The 17,081-nt window shown below is 41.0% G+C and overlaps 1 long non-coding RNA gene across 2 annotated transcripts in view; it reads left to right on the top strand.

Annotated features, from left to right (window-relative positions):
- Positions 1-257: 257 nt before the first annotated feature.
- The window catches only part of LOC132664436 (uncharacterized), a 48,542-nt gene continuing 31,718 nt past the window's right edge, over positions 258-17,081 (top strand). For both annotated transcript variants that reach the window (XR_009603668.2, XR_009603669.1), the window contains exons 1-3: positions 258-396; positions 991-1,070; positions 13,162-13,337. This is a non-coding gene — a long non-coding RNA (uncharacterized LOC132664436). The remainder of the gene's footprint in view (positions 397-990; positions 1,071-13,161; positions 13,338-17,081) is intronic.

The raw sequence follows: 17,081 nt of genomic DNA, 5'->3' as shown, positions 1-17,081 counted from the left end.
TGCACACATGGAACCAGGAGAAAAAGAAGCCAAAGAATAAGCGGTATCAAATTTGACACCTTTGTTACTCTTCCTTTCATGACACCCTATGAGAAATTAAGTTAGGGCAGTTCGCGACTGAGTTCAGAACTACATCTTAAAGACGGGTTCCGAAAGATTGCCGCTAACTTTCAGGACAGATTTCCGAAAGTTCGTGCACGTGCGCGTGCACATGTATGCGTGCGCGTGCGTGTTTATGCGTGCGTTGGCACGTGCCTGCGTGCGTGTGCACGTAGTCGTTGAGGGAGGCAGGAAGCGAGAAGGAAGCAGGAAGGTGGAAGAGATCGGAAGAGTTTCAAACAAGGCCCGATTCTCCTTAGGTCAGCTCGATTTGCTCTCTAATCCTGGGCGACGCAGGTAAATTCCTGCCTTGGTTTTTACTTTGTATTTGTCTCTGTTACATTCCAAAATCATCCGAATAAGTGTTTAGGTTTTTAGTTATTTTATTTTATTTTGAACAACAAAAATTGTTATGATGAGAATCAGCCCTGACGGGTATGTGATAATTCTGCCTGAAATGCAGTTTAACTGACAAGAACAAAAACAATAGCTGCCTTGACTGAGTGCCCACTATAGGTGAGGCATTCTTTATTCTACCTCATGTAATTCTTACTGTATTCTGTTAGGTATTATTACTCCCTTTTAATTGAGCAGTGAAGAGATCAAAATGTAAAGGGATTAAATTCTCAGACCTGGTCCTACAGCTCACTTAGCTATTTATGACCTGGAAGCACAGAATCTCAGCTTCACACACATATTTATTGAGCCCATACTACCCACAAGGCACTGTGCTAGATAATCCACTAGCCTTGACGTCATCACTGGTCCTTGACCTCTCCAGATCACAAGTATTTTCAAAAATCTGCTGAGAGCTATGGATGCTCTCTCATCAAAAAAAAAAAAAAAAAAAAAAAAAGTACACAACACAAATCTTTGCATTCATTTTCAAAGGGTTCAAGGATCTTCTGAATCTCATCCCATTGTAGGAACTCCTGCTGTACTCAGAGAATGTTGTTCAGAAGGGGAGACAGGTAAGTAAATGGGCCTTAGATCCATAGCCCTCATCTTGCATTTTCAAGCTTCTCAGTGCTTCCAAGCATGTCCAAAAGACCAGCTAACTCAGTTCTGGATATACGTAGTAAAGGTATTGCTATTGCCCAGTTTCTGTCCCAATGTGTGAAGTTGAAAGTGTAACGAGTACTTTTGTTAACAAAAATATTTTTCATTATTGCCCTTGGTAAAAAAAAGAAGCAAATAGACCCACTCTTGCCAATGCCGATTCCAACATCTGTCTTCCAAAATCAGTATTAATGTATTCTCTTCAAATTAGGACTTTTGATTTTCTGTGGATAACAAGAATATTAGCTATGCCTTTTTCATGCTGTTTCTGTTAAAATTTTAAACACTTCTTTTGGTTCAATGTGTTGTTCAATTCAGCTGAGGTTGGGGGGTAAGATGTCTATTAGTAGGAAACCAAGTACACATCCTGTGTCCTCATATGGTATCATTTCAAGCTTGTCAATTCTTTTTTTTATGTTTATATGAATGCTTTTATTTATTCATAACCCATTTGCTTCCACAAAGTCGTTGAAGCAATTCACAAGAAAATATACCATAAAATAGAAAGTTATAAATAAACTACAATCAGGATCAGAGAAATTGTAGAGTAATTAGGATATCGAGACAAGGATGTAGGTTGCAGTCTATATACTCTGGCCATCATTATTGAAGAGAAATTAGAAATTTCTTTTTTTTTTTTTTTAATGTTTATTTATTTTTGAGACAGAGAGAGACAGAGCATGAACAGGAGAGGGTCAGAGAGAGGGAGACACAGAATCTGAAACAGGCTCCAGGCTCTGAGCTGTCAGCACAGAGCCCGACGCGGGGCTTGAACTCATGGACCATGAGATCATGACCTGAGCCGAAGCCGGATGCCTAACCGACTGAGCCACCCAGGCGCCCCGAGAAATTAGAAATTTCATGTCAACCTTGAGGCAATCAAAGATCTGATGCAGGATTTACAACATCCATAAAAATAAACATGGATGTCTAGTGGAGAATACAAAAGTCACATGAATTTTTAACATAAACAGAAGAAATCGTACTCCCCATGCTGAGGGCTGTGCCTCCTGGAAGTATGAGTTCGGTCTTTTCTGGTGATGAGGGTGAAAAAGTTGGAGAAGTACCACTTTGGGGGAAGTCAAATTTTCCTTCCCACATAAGTCTGAGAAAAATTTCTTAATGTATATTTCTAGATGGGACCCTGAGTAAAGCTGTAGACAATATCCCTATAGCATATGCAATAAAGGTTTTCAAGTAGCTGTTTCTTAGGATGTCCCTCAAAGGCAACAAAGGACACAGCAAGGACATATACAGCCCAGTGGAAAAAATCCTGTGAGCGCAGAATCATGTGGTTTCAGTTTATGAACTCCTTCCTAAAGGATTGAGGATAAGGAATAAGCTAGAACCCCTAGCAACCAACCTCAGTCATAATAGCATCAACTTGTAATGTGTCAGGCACTTTAATAAATTATTTTGTTTAATTTTTACAATAACTCTCCAAGGTTGGTGCATTGGTCAAGACTTTTTGTTGCAGGTGCCTAAACCCCAACTCAACCTGCCTTAAGGAGAGAAAGAGAGAGAGAGAGAGAGATTTATGGGTTGGTATATCAAAAAGTCCAGGGCTAGGTGGAGCTTGTGGCTCTCCCAGTATCCACAGGTGCTGCTTTTTTGTCTGAGTGGGAAAAAATGGCATCTCACAGCTCCAGGTTTACATGGAAAGAGACTTGGTCTTACAACATCCATGCCAGCCTAGAAAATAGACTCCAATTAACCATTTTGGGGTCTCTTGACCATCCCTTGGTCCAGTCAGTATGTCCATGAGGATGTGGCTCTCTGAATGGCTGGCCCATGGGAGGGAAGGTGAGTCCCTACATTGACAAGAATCACCACCACAAGAATCCCATGGAGTTAGAGGAGAAGGAGAATTTACACCCCCCCACCCCCCGCCCCGCCACAATGGATGCAGGACAGACAAAATGACCAGACAGACACTGCAGGAGGTATTATTATCCCCACTTTACAGATGAGAGCATGGGGGCCAACAATAACAAATGGCAGAGACTAGATGAGGTTGTAAATCCTGCCTTAGGCATAATTGGTTAGGTTACGCTGCGGTAACCAGAAATGAAACCCCGAATTTAATGGTTTAGTACCCTCAAAACTCACCTTACTCACCTTACATGCCTCACTCAGGTTGAGGTTTAGGGGAGGCTCTGCTCCCACAGTACTCAAGGACCCAGGCCAACAGGGAAGATTCTAGCATCTGGAAGACCTAGATTCCAGGCCCATAAAGCAGAGGAAAAAAAGAAGCATGAAACACTGACAGCCATTGCTCACAGAGTGAGTCACATGGTTCTGCTCAACAGCAGGATGGTTAGGGAATCACTGGGGGGATGGAAAGGCTGGTGGGATGTACATAGGTATTTATGAGTATTAAATATCTCTGCCATTTAGGTCTCTATGACTCCAAACCTTTGTCTCTTACCTATCGTACCTCAGTCACGTGTTCCTCGAGTGCCACAGAAGCAAATGTGAGCAGTCAGAATTTCTGGGCAGCCTAGTCCCCTAAGAGTCATGAATGAGAAACAGATGGATATACTCGACCCTCAAGTGATCCTAGGAGAAAGGATTTAGAACACAGCAGGCTTATAATGGCTGTTCAGCCTTCTGCCTTCCCCTCAGGAGCCACAGAGAAGGGGCGTGGCGGGGTGACTGATTGGTCTGTCGGACTGCCTAGAGCTGGTCCAGCTTCCTTCAGGCTGCCAGGTACGGGCTAAACCTCCAAAGCCTTGTGCTTTGAAGCTGCGATTGTGTTTCTGAATTTAGCTCTTCACATGATTTGAATTCCTGTCTTTAGTGACAACAACAGGCTGTGATGGTGGATGCAGGAATCCAAGGGCATCTGGACTAATCAGGAATAATCTAGATAAATCCTTGCCTCGTTAATGCCCACTGTTTTGATCCCAAACACCTACCAGGTCCCATATCTGCAAGAGCCAGACTGTGGACCTTGAACACCCTCTCTGCCTCTCTGGCCTAAACCAGAATTTGACTGAAGAGGTAACATCAGGCCTCTTTCACCTGGGGCCCAGGTCTTCAAAAGTTTCAAGAGGAAACCTGAGGCCAAGAGGAAAGAGAAAAGGAAGCTTTCCAGATGAGAGTGCTAAGAGAAGACAAAGCTTTTAACTTCTTTGCTTCTCCTGCTATAAACTCTACCCCTAGTGCCACGGCCACCCCCTCAGATGGCCCTGAAGACGCCATTATTGAGAGTTTCCTACTTTCACATGTAATATCTGGGGACAGACCACTGACCCTCTCCAGCTACTCCAAGTACTCCCTTACATGGCCCAGTGATGAGACCAGCTGGCACCTTTGAAGTGTCAGCAGAAGTGATGACACTCCCTAACCCCCTGGGGAAAAGCAAGGAACAGCCAGTGTCTTCTTCCACCCTTCTCCTCCGGGCATCCAAGGCCACTTGGGAGGTTACATATACCAGATGGTGAGGCTATAAGGAGAGATGCCCCATCTTACCAGATTTTACACGTGCAAGAAATAAAATTTTATTGTGTAAGCTGAGATTTCAGGATTTGCCTGCTATGGCAGTTAGCATTAATTATCCTAATCCAATATGAGACATGTGTAAAAAAATCTTAATGTTTAAAAAAATCATATAGAGGGTGCCTGGGTGGCTCCGTCAGTTAAGTGTCCAAATCTTGGTTTCAGTTGCGGTTATGATCTCATGGGTTCGTGAGTTTGAGCCCCATGTCAGGCTTTGTGCTGACAGTGCAGAGCTTGCATGGGATTCTCTCTCTCTCTCCCTCTCCCCCGCTCATGCATGCTCTCTCTTTCTCTATATAAATAAACATTTTTTTAAAGTTTTTTTATTTTGGGAGAGAGAGAGCACAAACAGGGGAGGGACAGAGAGACTGTCAGCACAGAGCCTGATGTGGGGCTCAAACTCACAAACTGAGATTATGACCTGAGCCAAAATAGAGCCAGACACTTAGCCAACTGAGGCACTCAGGTGCCCCTGTATTATTAATTTTTGAGTCATAATGGCACTGTGGTTTGTACAGGTGAATGTCTTATTCTTGGGAGGTATTTGTTGGACTATTTAGAGATAAAGTTTCATGCTATCTGTAACTTACTTTAAAGGTTTCAACAACAACGAACACATGTGTATGCAAACATATAAAGACCTGCACACCTAGAAGAGGGAGAGAAGACAAATGTGGCATAATAATGTGGATTTAGGCAATGGAAAAATGAGTGTTCATTGCATATTGTTATTTCAACTTCTCCGTAGATCTGAAATTGTTCAAAAAAAAAAAAAAAAGAGTCTCCACTCCTACTTTCTATCCTTTGTTTTGCTGTATTTTCTGCACCTCGAGTTCTTTGAAATTATGTATTTATTTATGTCATTGATTATTGGATCTTTTTCTTTCACTAGAATGTAAGCCTCTGGGAGAAGATGTTTGTCAGTCTGATAAACCAGTTTATCCCAAGTACCTAGACCAGAGTAGCACTCAATTAATAATTGTTAAATGAGTGAATGAATGACCCATCCAGAAACCTTGACCCATGCTGGATCCCGGCCTCCTTAAGGATGAGTCAGGGGAGAATATCTTGAATACCTCCAACCCCCCCAACAACCCAAGGACTCCCAAAACAACCAGCAAATCAGCAAATCTGATCTGAGTATGCACACTCAGCCTCATGGAGCTACACAAACAGAGAGATCTCAGTCCCCTGAAACATCACACAGGTCCACATACAACAAAGATGGCTGTGAGGGCCCTTTTGGCTTTATAAAGGCACATTAGTAATGTTGCCCCATTGAACACTCAGGTATAGCCTACAAGATAGGTAAAATTATTAGCCTGTTGACAGAGGGAACCAAATCACAGAAGGGCCCACATGATTTGCCCAAGGTGCAACACTTTTATTATTTTTTTATTTTTTTATTTAAAAATAAACACTTTTAGTTGGCTAAGATGCGAACCCTGCTCTTCTGACTCAGAACATTTGTGCTTTTCACTATATATCAGACCATCTAAAAATATTACAGTTACTAACAGGCAGCATTTCTAATTGCCAAATGAGTTCCATATATATATATATATACACACACATCCCCAAATAGTTCATTACATGAAAGAAAACAGGGATCACTTGTCTAAAAGGTAGACCCTTGTGATGTACAATGACAACTACTTATTTTGTCATTGAGATGGAGGTTCTAAGGGCACTGGTTTTGAGCTAAGCCTGGGTCCTCAAAGGCAAGTGCTTTAGTTCCTTAATCCACTAGCTTGCCCTTTTGTACTTCACCTCCATAAAGACAGTCAACCCATTACAATAGTGGCCTCAGAGCTCTAACATCACACCGTGACAACACCTGACACCTTGTAAGCTACACAGAGCCCTGTCTCAATCAATACTCGAATGGAAAGCAGAAACTGAAAAGAAATTTCAAGCATTGCAAGGAATAGTGCTGCTCGCTGAGAAGGTTGCCCTCTTAACCATGAGTCAATCCGTACCACTTGCCTGATAGGAAAGGGGGGGGGGGGGCGGTTAAAAGCATTGTTCTATCTTATTCCGGAAGCAGAAAGCCTGACTCCTAGGAGCCGGCACTTATTAAAAATCCAGTAGTGCCTTCTGATTAGACTGGAATGCCTTTTGATCATGGTTCAACTCAGGTAATTACATTCCCATCCAAATTTCCATTGGTCTCCAATTAGCTCAAACAGGCTTGCAGAATTTGCTATAAAATACAGTGTTAAGCTTAATCAGTGCAATGATCAAATATGTATTTTATATGTTAGAAACCTATGTGGAGGTAACGGACTATAAAGTCTATGTTTAAGATCTGTTTGGAGACTTTTTCCTTTCTTTTCTAAAGCAACCTTATTGACATGTAATTAATATATACCATAATTCACCATTGTCAGTACACAATTCAATATTTTTAAGTATATTCACAGAGCTGTTCAACCATCTACCACAATCTAATTTTAGAACATTTTTTTATCGGCCAAGAAAAGAACTCTGTCCCCATTAGCAGTCACTCCCCATTCTCTCCAGCCCTCCCCTTCCTCCAGTCCCCGGCAACCGCTAGTCTACTTTCTAAGTCTATAGATTCGCCTATTCTAGACATTTCGTATGTATGAAATTATACAATGTGTGATCTTTTGTAACTGGCTTCTTTCACTTAGCATAATGTTTCAAACATTCATCCGTATTGTAGCATTATCAGTACTTCATTCCTTTTTATTCTCGACTAACATTCCATTGTATGAATATGCAACATTTTGCTTGTCCCTTCATCAGTTGATAGGCATTTGGGTTGTTTCCACTTTTGACTATTAAGAATAACACTGTCAGAAGAATTCATCTGCAAGTTTTTGTGCGGACATAGGCTTTCATTTCTCTTGGGTATATACCAAGGACTGAAATTGCTAGATTGTAGGTAACTATATGTTTAACTTTTTCAGGATCTGCCAGACTATTTTCCAAAGTGGCTGAAACTTTTTACATTCCCCTTTGCAATGTGTGAGAGTTGCAATCTCCCACATCCTTGTCAATACTCGTTATTGTGATTTTTTGATGATAGCCACCCTAATCAATATGAAGTGATATATTAACGTGGTTTTGACTTGCATTTCCATAATAACTAACGATGTTAAGCATCTTTTCCTGTGTCTGTCAGTCATATGGTATATCTTCTTTGGGGAAATGTCTATTCATATCCTCTAATCACTTCTTAAATTTGGTGATTTGTCTTTTCACTGAGTTGTAAGCATCTCTATATCTTAGATATAAGTCCTTTATCAGAGATACGATTTGCAGATATTTACTATCATTCTATCTATTTGTTGCCTTTGTACGTTCTCGATGGTGTCATTTGCCGCACAGAAGTTTTAAATTTTGGTGTAGTCTAACTTATCTTTTTTTTTTTTTTTTTTTGGTCACTTGTGCTTTTGTTGTTCAGTTGGAAAAACTTACTTTTTCTCCTGTGTTTTTCTCCTTTACCTTCATACGACTACCAGACTCAGTACTTCCGACACCAGACGTGTTGGGGGGGTGGGGGGGGGCGGGTTTCCACATGAAACAATTCTCTGATGCCAGCCAGGTGTCCTGCGGTTCAACTCAATTCTGACACTGTTTACCTAGAGATAGCATCCCATAAGCTAAGGGCTCAGTCCCACAAGACGTCTCTCTCTTCAGATACCAGTTACAAGTTCCCATTGTTACCTGTGCTTCTGACTGACTGACCATAAATTGGAGATTACCATGACCCCCTCCTTGGGTTCAGTTAATTTGCTAGAGATACAGAACTCAAAGAAATATGTCCTTACATTCGCCACTTTATTATAAAAGAACATGGTAAAGGATACAGGTGAATAGCCAGATGAAGAGATGCATAAAGAGAGGTCTGGGAGAACCCCAAGTGCAGGAGCTTCTGTCCTGTGGAGCTAGAGAGTCACCCTCCTGGTGTATGGATGTGTCCACCAACTGGCAGCTTTCCAAACCCTGTTTGGGATTTTTATAGAGGCTTCATTACGCTGGCATGTTGATCATTAATTCAATTCCCAGCCTCCTCTCCTCTTCCCAGAGGATAGGGGATGGGGTTGGAAGTTACAGTCTTGTAATCGTGGTTTGGCTTTTCTGCTGACCAGCCCTCATCCAGGAGCCCCCCAAATATTGTCTCATTAGAACAAAAGAGACTCCTGTCACCCAGGAGATTCCAAGGGATTTGAGAGCTCTGTGTGAGGAACCAAGGTCAAAGATCAAACATTTGAACAAAAGATGCTCCTTCTGCTCTTATCACTTAGGAAGTTACAAGAGTTTTAGAAGCTCTGTGCCAGGAATAGGAGGCAGAGACCAATATATATATATATATATATTTTTTTTTTCTATTATTTGATAGCTGTCCTATCCAAGTAACTGTTGCCTAACCAAAGGTCATGAAGATTTACTCCTACGTTATTTTTAAAGACTTTCATAGTTTTAGCACTTACATCTAGGTCTATGGTCTGTTTTTACTTCATCTTTGTATACGGTGTGAGTTAGGAGTCCAGCTTCATTGTCTTGCATGTGGATGTTTAGTCGTCTCAGAACCATTTGCTGAAAAGGTTACTTTCTCCCATTGAATTGTCTTGACATCTGTGTCGAAATCAATTAACCAGAAATGTAGAGGTTGGGTTTATTTTTTTTTCATCAGCATGCTGTACATATTCCCCTAAAAGTTAGAGTTAACTAAATTGGTTTGTTTTATTGTTTGGGAAATACCTGATATGTTCCTAGAAAAGAGGATTTGCAAAGTACACATTGGCCCATAGAACATGACATGTTAAAGATGACCTTAAGCCCCTTCCATATTTTATAAGGGATAGTAATTTTCAAGTCCAAATACTAAACTACTATGTCTGCAATAATTATAACTATGCTAGCTATTACTATAGCTAGCATATATTGGACCTGGGACTGTGCAGAGCTCTTTGAGTATCTGTGGCACTTAATCTTCCCAAGAAGATTCAGTGCATATGTGTTTCCCCAGATAAGGAAATTGAGGCTTAGAGGGGTTTTGTGGGCTTTTTGCCTCACACAGCTAGGGAGTCACTTCTGTATTTCCAAATCTCACATGAGCTGATCACTGTCTGTATAATGGGTATAACTTGTAGGTATTGCCTAATGGTAGAAATAAACATTTCAATGCTCCCCCAGGGTCTGAGAGCAAAGTCCCAAAAGAGCTAATTACAACCCGGAAGCGTCCTTGAAGGTACCATGTTTAATCTTTAAATTCATGCAAAATTTTCCATCACCATGATATGTGTGTTTATTGAAACTACATAACATATGTGTTTATTTAAAATAAATCTGGGTCCTGAAGGTAATCTATAGAAGTAGGGAATTCCTATATTGACGCCCCGTCCTTCTTCTTTTTTTTTTTTTTTTAATTACAACCAAAGTGTTTCAGAAACAGTACATATTCCCTCCTCTAAAAACTCTCTAGAACTATCCTTAGGCCTCCCTGAAAGAGCCCTTAGGGTCACAGGATTCTGCTGTGACTGATGGACTCCACATGCTCCTGAAGCATGGCTATAAAACAATTTCCTTTAAGCAAATCTTATTTTCTTACTGACTTACATTATACCAGTGAAGATGTATTCCCACAGGAACAAAGAAATGTAGCCCCAACATATAATTTTGAAACAATTGCATCTACAGGAAAGCTTTTCAAAATCACATCGTTTTTTAAAAAGTATATCATTTTTGAAAAATAATAATAAAGCCAAACTGAGTCACAAGGAGAATGAATAGTGTGCTAAAACTTAAAATACTTTGCCAACATCTGCATTTCCTTGTGGAGTAGTTTCCCCAAAAGGAAATTTGTCCACTGTGTTCTCTGGGCTTTTCAGCAATCAGTAACTAGTTTTAAAAGAAAAAAAAAAAAAAGAGTGTTAAAATGCTTAACATTTTCAATGTATTAATTAAGGATGATCTCTTAAGTAATCCATGGCTAGAGCCATTAATGTGTTTGCTTAATATTCCGTGTATTTTCTTTAGAGTGAAAATGGGTTTATTCTGCATACATATACCTGCATAGTCCTAATTCTTTTTCTTCTGGGCTTTGATTTCCACAACGGGTGTGCAGTTTTCTGACACAGAAGAGGAAAGGAAATACTTGCTAGTCAGCTGATCTTGAAATTTCATAATTTCTGAAGGTCTTTCCTAAGCCTATTAATTAAGCTTGATAGGGCAACAAAAGGGAAAACTTATGGAAGCATGATTCTGCCCTACTGGGGATGTGCCTGGCAAGCTGGTGAAGCAAACAAGCCAGAAGTCTGTTTGCAAGAGGACTGAAATGTGTCTTAGGAGGACACAGATCCTAGAGAAAAAAGAGTGTAATACGGAGAATCCAGTAAGAAAGTTTGGTCCCAACAATAAATTGACAGCACTCTTAAGCTGGAGAGTGAAAGAGCCTTTAATAGACTATACAAATGTGTAGTCAGAAGTTACAGAAACAACCAGACCTGGTGTGATGTCTCAGGGCTAACAACACAGGGGAGCCTGTGTGGTCACTGGAATGTAGGAAGAGAAGACATGGGTCTTGCAAGGGAGAATGAGGGGAATAAATACCCGGACCTCATTCTCCTCTTACCCCCTATCTTCTGCTGGTTCTTTCCGTTGGTCAAACGCAACAAAACCCCAGAGCCCATTGTTGTGTCCACTTGGATGTCAGTACTTTCCAGCCAAAGCCCTCCAGGAACACGTCTGTAGTTGAACAGTTGGGTTTATTGCTCATTAAATGAATAGGAATGCACACCATGGAGAACACTGGGGAGTCTTAATAAGGGGATGTTAGAGAGGATTTGTTTCTAGGGTTCGGCCTGCTGGTAAGTAGTTTTGGAAAAGGCTGAAGAAGAAAGAGGCTTTGCTCTGGGCTGAATGCTAAGTAAGGCAAAAGCAACTTATTGACCAATTACAGCTTTAGCATCCCCTCATTGTTCCCTAATTCTAGGTAAGATTTATTCAGGTACCCAATCATAGAATTGTTCCCACTTCCTGACAGCATTCCCCTCCCCCCAACTAAAATGGTGGACCATTTTTATGGCTTAGACAATAATCAGTTTTTGTCTGTTTTCCCATGTAATTGCAGAGTGGACTTGCTGTCTTGATTCATCCCGATCACAGAGTGTCCTTGTCTGATGTTGGGGCTCTGTGCTAGATTCCATGCTCTGCCTCTCCACATTCACCCAGTGTGTGCTCTGGGAGGCTGACTCATGAGCAAGGAAAGCAGCCCCTAGCCTCTAGGACTGGCCTGATTCAGTTGGCTTGGCCTTGGGTTTCAGTTATTGAACACAAATTTGCACAGAACCTCAGCATCAGTTAAGATCACTGAAGATGCCAATTCTGAGTCCACCGTGATACTTGTCATCAGCATACACCTCTGAGCCCAGCTCTCCATGGGGAAAAGTAAAAAGTGAGAGAACTTTTGAAAAGAAAAGCCACTTACAAAACACTAGAGCTTAAGACAGAAGACCGTCTCTATCAGAACATGACCCAAAGGGAAGAGGACCTTCTCCCACACCGCTACAGGTCACTGGGCACTGTGCGTTGGGCACTTTTTGTGAGGATGTCTCCAGGACAATGGGGGATGAGTGCACATGATTGGAAACAGCATATGATTGGAAACTGATGCTCGGTGAAGCAGAGGAGGTCCAGCGGGGATGGATGATCCATGAGCATAGAAGGAATGCCCCCTGGGGACACCCAGATACAAACAGGGGACTTTGCAGGGAGACAAGGTCTTGAATTTTGTAGGAGGGAAGAACCAGAGGAATTTGGGCTTACCATTATCGTAACTTTGTTAGTATCCATGGGCTGTTGAAGCCTAGAGGAACTTAGTATACATATTTTTAAACACCAAGCAAACTAATTTTATATGCATTTAATTAAAATGAGCTTTTCCTTGAGTTTGGCAATGATGCACAATACGCGTTTAACAGCTTTGTGCATCATTCCCAACCTGTAAATGTGAATAATCATGCTTACTTATTTATAAAGTTCTTTGAGGTTTTTGGATGAAAGGCTCTTTTAAAGTACAAAGCATTAATTTTTTGTGACAGAGCACTATACCAGAAGTGAACACGAAGCAATATAAAAATTTTGTGTTCTTTCTTCCTTTAAGTTTTTAGTTGCTTTCTTCACAAAGACACAAAAGCCAGTCTCCAACAGGAGATCTGGTGTTTGAGATAACAGAACTAATAAAGTACTGTAAGTATAAAATCCTAGATAGGCTTGAATTGGCTACTCCTTTTGAGAATGTGAGAAATGAATTGATAGACAAAGTATTTTGTACAAATGAACTCATTTCAGTAAGTCGCACTGATAATCTTAAGAGTATGTAAATGGACCTCTATTTATAGACTCGTTATATCCATTTTTGACCAGGACGAGCAAGTGAAGCAGTAGCAATAGTCAATCATTACAAGTAACTAGACCACAAGAGAAAAATGTGCCAGTTGCTAGGTGATGACTTTCAATCTATCATTTTAGGCAATAAATATAAGATGAAGTTATGAGGAGAGAAGCTATTCATAGCTAAAACTCTAGCTAAAATGGCTATTATTTATTGCACGGAACTGAAATCGGATGAAGTCGAGAAACCCAACGTACAAACCCAGAAGCTGAGATACTACACAAGCGGACGTATTTCAAGGACAAATCCAAAGGTAAACAGAAAACGAGGATTTAGGGGAGGGTGGAGAGGATAAAAGGTTTAAGATAAAAATGGACTCAACTGCATCACTTATTACCATGTTTCAAACCATAAAGTAAAATGGAAAAAACATTTTTCCGAACTTTACCATTCTGAGAAAGACGACAAGTCTTTCGGCCCCTATCAGTTACTTCGCAGGTGGCAATAATACATTTGGCACAATGGCATATGCAAATGCTGTGTGAGACCCTGTGTTTCCGCCCTCTGAGAGCACAGAGATTGGCTTGGAAGTATAGGTAACGCAAATGAAATGATCAGAGAAGAGCAGGGGCATTAAAAACATTCGGTTAAAACCTATGCCTAGCCTAAAACAAGCACTCAATCAGTGCTGGCTAAATAATAAAGAATTGTGTGTGCCGTAAGGGTGCCTGTTGCTGGTTCTATAAGGGGAAAACCATAGCTGCCTCAAACACAGCTGAGAATTACAAAGCATACGAAATAGCCTCCCTCATTACCCATTTACTTTAGCAAGCCCGATAATCTAGAACAGTGGTTCTCATACTCTAGTGTGCATCAGAATTACCTGGAGAACTTGGTAAAACACAAATCACTGGGTCCCACCCACAGAGTTTCTGACCCAGTAGGTCTGAGCAGGATAATTTTCATTCTTAACATACTCCCAGGTGATATGGGTACTTCTGATCTGGGGAGCACATTTTGAGAATTACTGGTCTAAAAGATTGTAAGTAAATTTAAAAGCATGAAAGAGGATACTCATAACAGCTAACATTTACTGTGTACCCACAATACCACTATGCTTCAAATCCTCCTAGGTGATAGATGATAGATATAGATAGATAGATAGGTAGGTAGGTAGGTGATAGATAGATAGATAGATAGATAGATAGGTGGAAGGAAGGAAGGAAGGAAGGAAGGGAGGGAGGGAGGGAGGGAAGAAGGAAGGGAGATGAGACAAAGACCAAAGGGAAGTCTCTAATTTTAATGCATATGCAAACATAAAGAATAGGCATTTTTATTTGTATCTTATAGCTGAAGAACTAGAAGTAGGCTCTGAGAAGTTAAAACATTTGCCTACAGCATGTAAGAGGTAGAGCACAGACTTGAACCCTGATCTGTCTCCTTCAAAGCCCATGCTGTTTCTGCCATATCCTTCTGGATCTCTCTGCAGTCACATGCTAACAGAAAAAAAAACAAAAAGCAAAACCAGCTTATGGTGTTGGAGGAGCCTGAAAATCAACCAAAACCAGATGGAAGATCACAAAATGCACAGCAGCCTGAGGTTTTTAAGACAAGACAAGACAGCCTGACCTTCTTCAGGCTGGAGACAAGGGACCAGTGTTGAGCTACACAGTTTTATTGCTTAGGGTGACCCTTGACAGTGGTGTGGGTGGCTGGGCCTCCCTTATGGCTCTGTGTTACAGCCAAAGCAGAAGCTGGCTGGCATGACCTTCCAAATCCAGAGAAGGGATAAGAGGACATGCTTCAAAATTACATTTTCTCTTTGAAGGGTTCACATTGCCCCCATTGACCTCTACCTCAAATAATAATTATAAGTGGAAACGGAGGGGGTAAAAGCCATAGAAGTGTCTCCTGACCATAACAGACACCAAAGAATGGGGGGAGGAGTTCCTCCTCTCCTTCCTCCTCCCCTCCTCCTCCTCTTCACATGAAGAAAAGCCCTTGTTTCCTAGGCCGATCTGTTTCTCCTCTCTCCTCTTTTTGCAGAACCAACATGTTCATCAATCACCCAAAGTCGAAATTCATCTTTGATTTCTTTCTTTCCTGTCATAAGAGCACATTCCCTATAACCATGCTAACACCTTTGTTGGGGTACAGTTGAGAAACTAAATGCACCTTAAAAAATGCACCTCAAGTGTATACTTTGATAGATTTTAACATATGTATATATCCATGAAACACACTAGATAGTGAAAATCAGCATAATAGAACCCTTAGAAGTTGCCTGTGGCTTACCTTTCCAACTGTGAGCATCCTTCTCAACCCAGGTGACCACTGTCTGCTTTCTACCCTCCCCCCCTCCCTCCCCCCCCCCCCCCCCCCCGGCGGAAATAACCTAAAGGTTATTTTGCCCTTTTCAGAGTGACATTAACCTTTTCCTGTGATTATTTGCCATTTATGTTCTTTTGTGAAATGTCTGTTTAAATCTTTTCCTAAAGTACTAATTTATTAAACAAATTAAACAATACTCATTTATTGTTATTATTGAATTTTAAGTGTTCTTCATATGCATCCTGGATGCAAGCCCTTGGCCAGATACATCTGGAAATATTGCCTCCCAGTCTGTGCCTTGTCTTTTCATTCTCATCACAGTGTCTTTTGAAGAGAAGCTTAAAATTTGGTGAGGTCCAATTTACTTTTTTAATAGATTATGCTTTTGGTGTATCTGAAAAATGTTTCGCCTTACCTAAAGTGAAAAAAATGTTCTCCTGTGTTTCCTTGTGGAAGTTGTACAGTTACAGGCTTTACATGTAAGTCTATGATTCATTTTCAGTCAGTTTTGTATGTGGCTCAAGGTATAGATTGAAATTCCTTTTTTTTCCTCTTTTGCATATGGATAGCAAATTGTTCCACGCCATTTATTGGAAAACTAATCAAAATCTTTCTCCACTTTTTTGCTGTCAGTGGCTCATGTATGTGTGTGTCTGTTTTGGTTTTCTGGACTCTGTTTTGTACCATTGACCAGTTTGTCTACAACGATATCATTATGCCATGGTCTTGATGACTGTAACATTATGGTGAGCCTTGAGATCGAGAAGTGTGATGTTTGTTCTTCGTTTTGAAAGTTTTATTGGTGTGCTCTCTTTAGCAGCACATACACCGAAGGTCATATTGGCTATTCTAGGTCCCTTGTATTTCCACACAGCTTTTATGGTTTTTGCCTGGGACTGCTTTAAATATATAGATCAACTTGGAGAAAATTGGTGTATTAAAATACCAAGCCTTCAGATCCTTGGGCATAGAATATCTCTCCATTTTTCAGGTCTGCTTAAATTGACTTCAACATTGTGCAGTTTTCAGTGTACAGGTATTACTCATCTTTTTTAGATCAATCATTAAATATTGTAAGTCTTACTTTGTTGGGTTCTGTATATTTTTATATTCCTATAAATATGTGTGACCTTTGTTCTGGAATAGAATTAAGTTACTCGGAGATTGGAAATGGTTTGATTCTTTTGGAGTTTGCTGTAAAGCTTTGTTAGGCACAACCAGAACAGCACTCAGTCCAAGATTAATTTTTTCCCTGCTAGCGAAGTAAAACCCTTCTGAGTACTCTCCTTTATGCCTTATGAATTATGACATTTTCTATTCTTGCTGGTGTGAGCACACAATCTTCCTGGCCCCATGGGAGGAGATCTTAAGGGCTGTTTCCTCTAATCCTTCCAGATGGTTCTTTTCAGGCCTCAGGATGCTTCCTTACATGTAGGCACTGCCACTGCTTAGCAGAATACACACGGGTGCCTTCTGCAGACCCAGAATCCTCTCTCTGGAGCCCTCTCTTCTTATCTGTTGTCCCATGCAAGCTCTGCATGCTTGGGAGACTGGCCCCCTGGTAGCCCCGTCTTTGTCTCCGCAAGTCAGAGAGACCACTAGGATCCACCTGAGTTCCCTTTCCTACTCCAAGGCCTAGAAGCCCTTTCTGAGCAGTAAGCTGGGGCCATCACGGAGAATCATTTGTCTCCCAACTTTCTGACAATACTGCCCTTCCTTCGTTGTC

The sequence above is a fragment of the Panthera onca genome, chromosome F2 (genome assembly GCF_046562875.1).
Source record: "Panthera onca isolate mPanOnc1 chromosome F2, mPanOnc1 haplotype 2, whole genome shotgun sequence".
Lineage (NCBI taxonomy): Eukaryota > Metazoa > Chordata > Mammalia > Carnivora > Felidae > Panthera > Panthera onca.
This window is presented reverse-complemented; position numbering and strand designations above follow the sequence as displayed.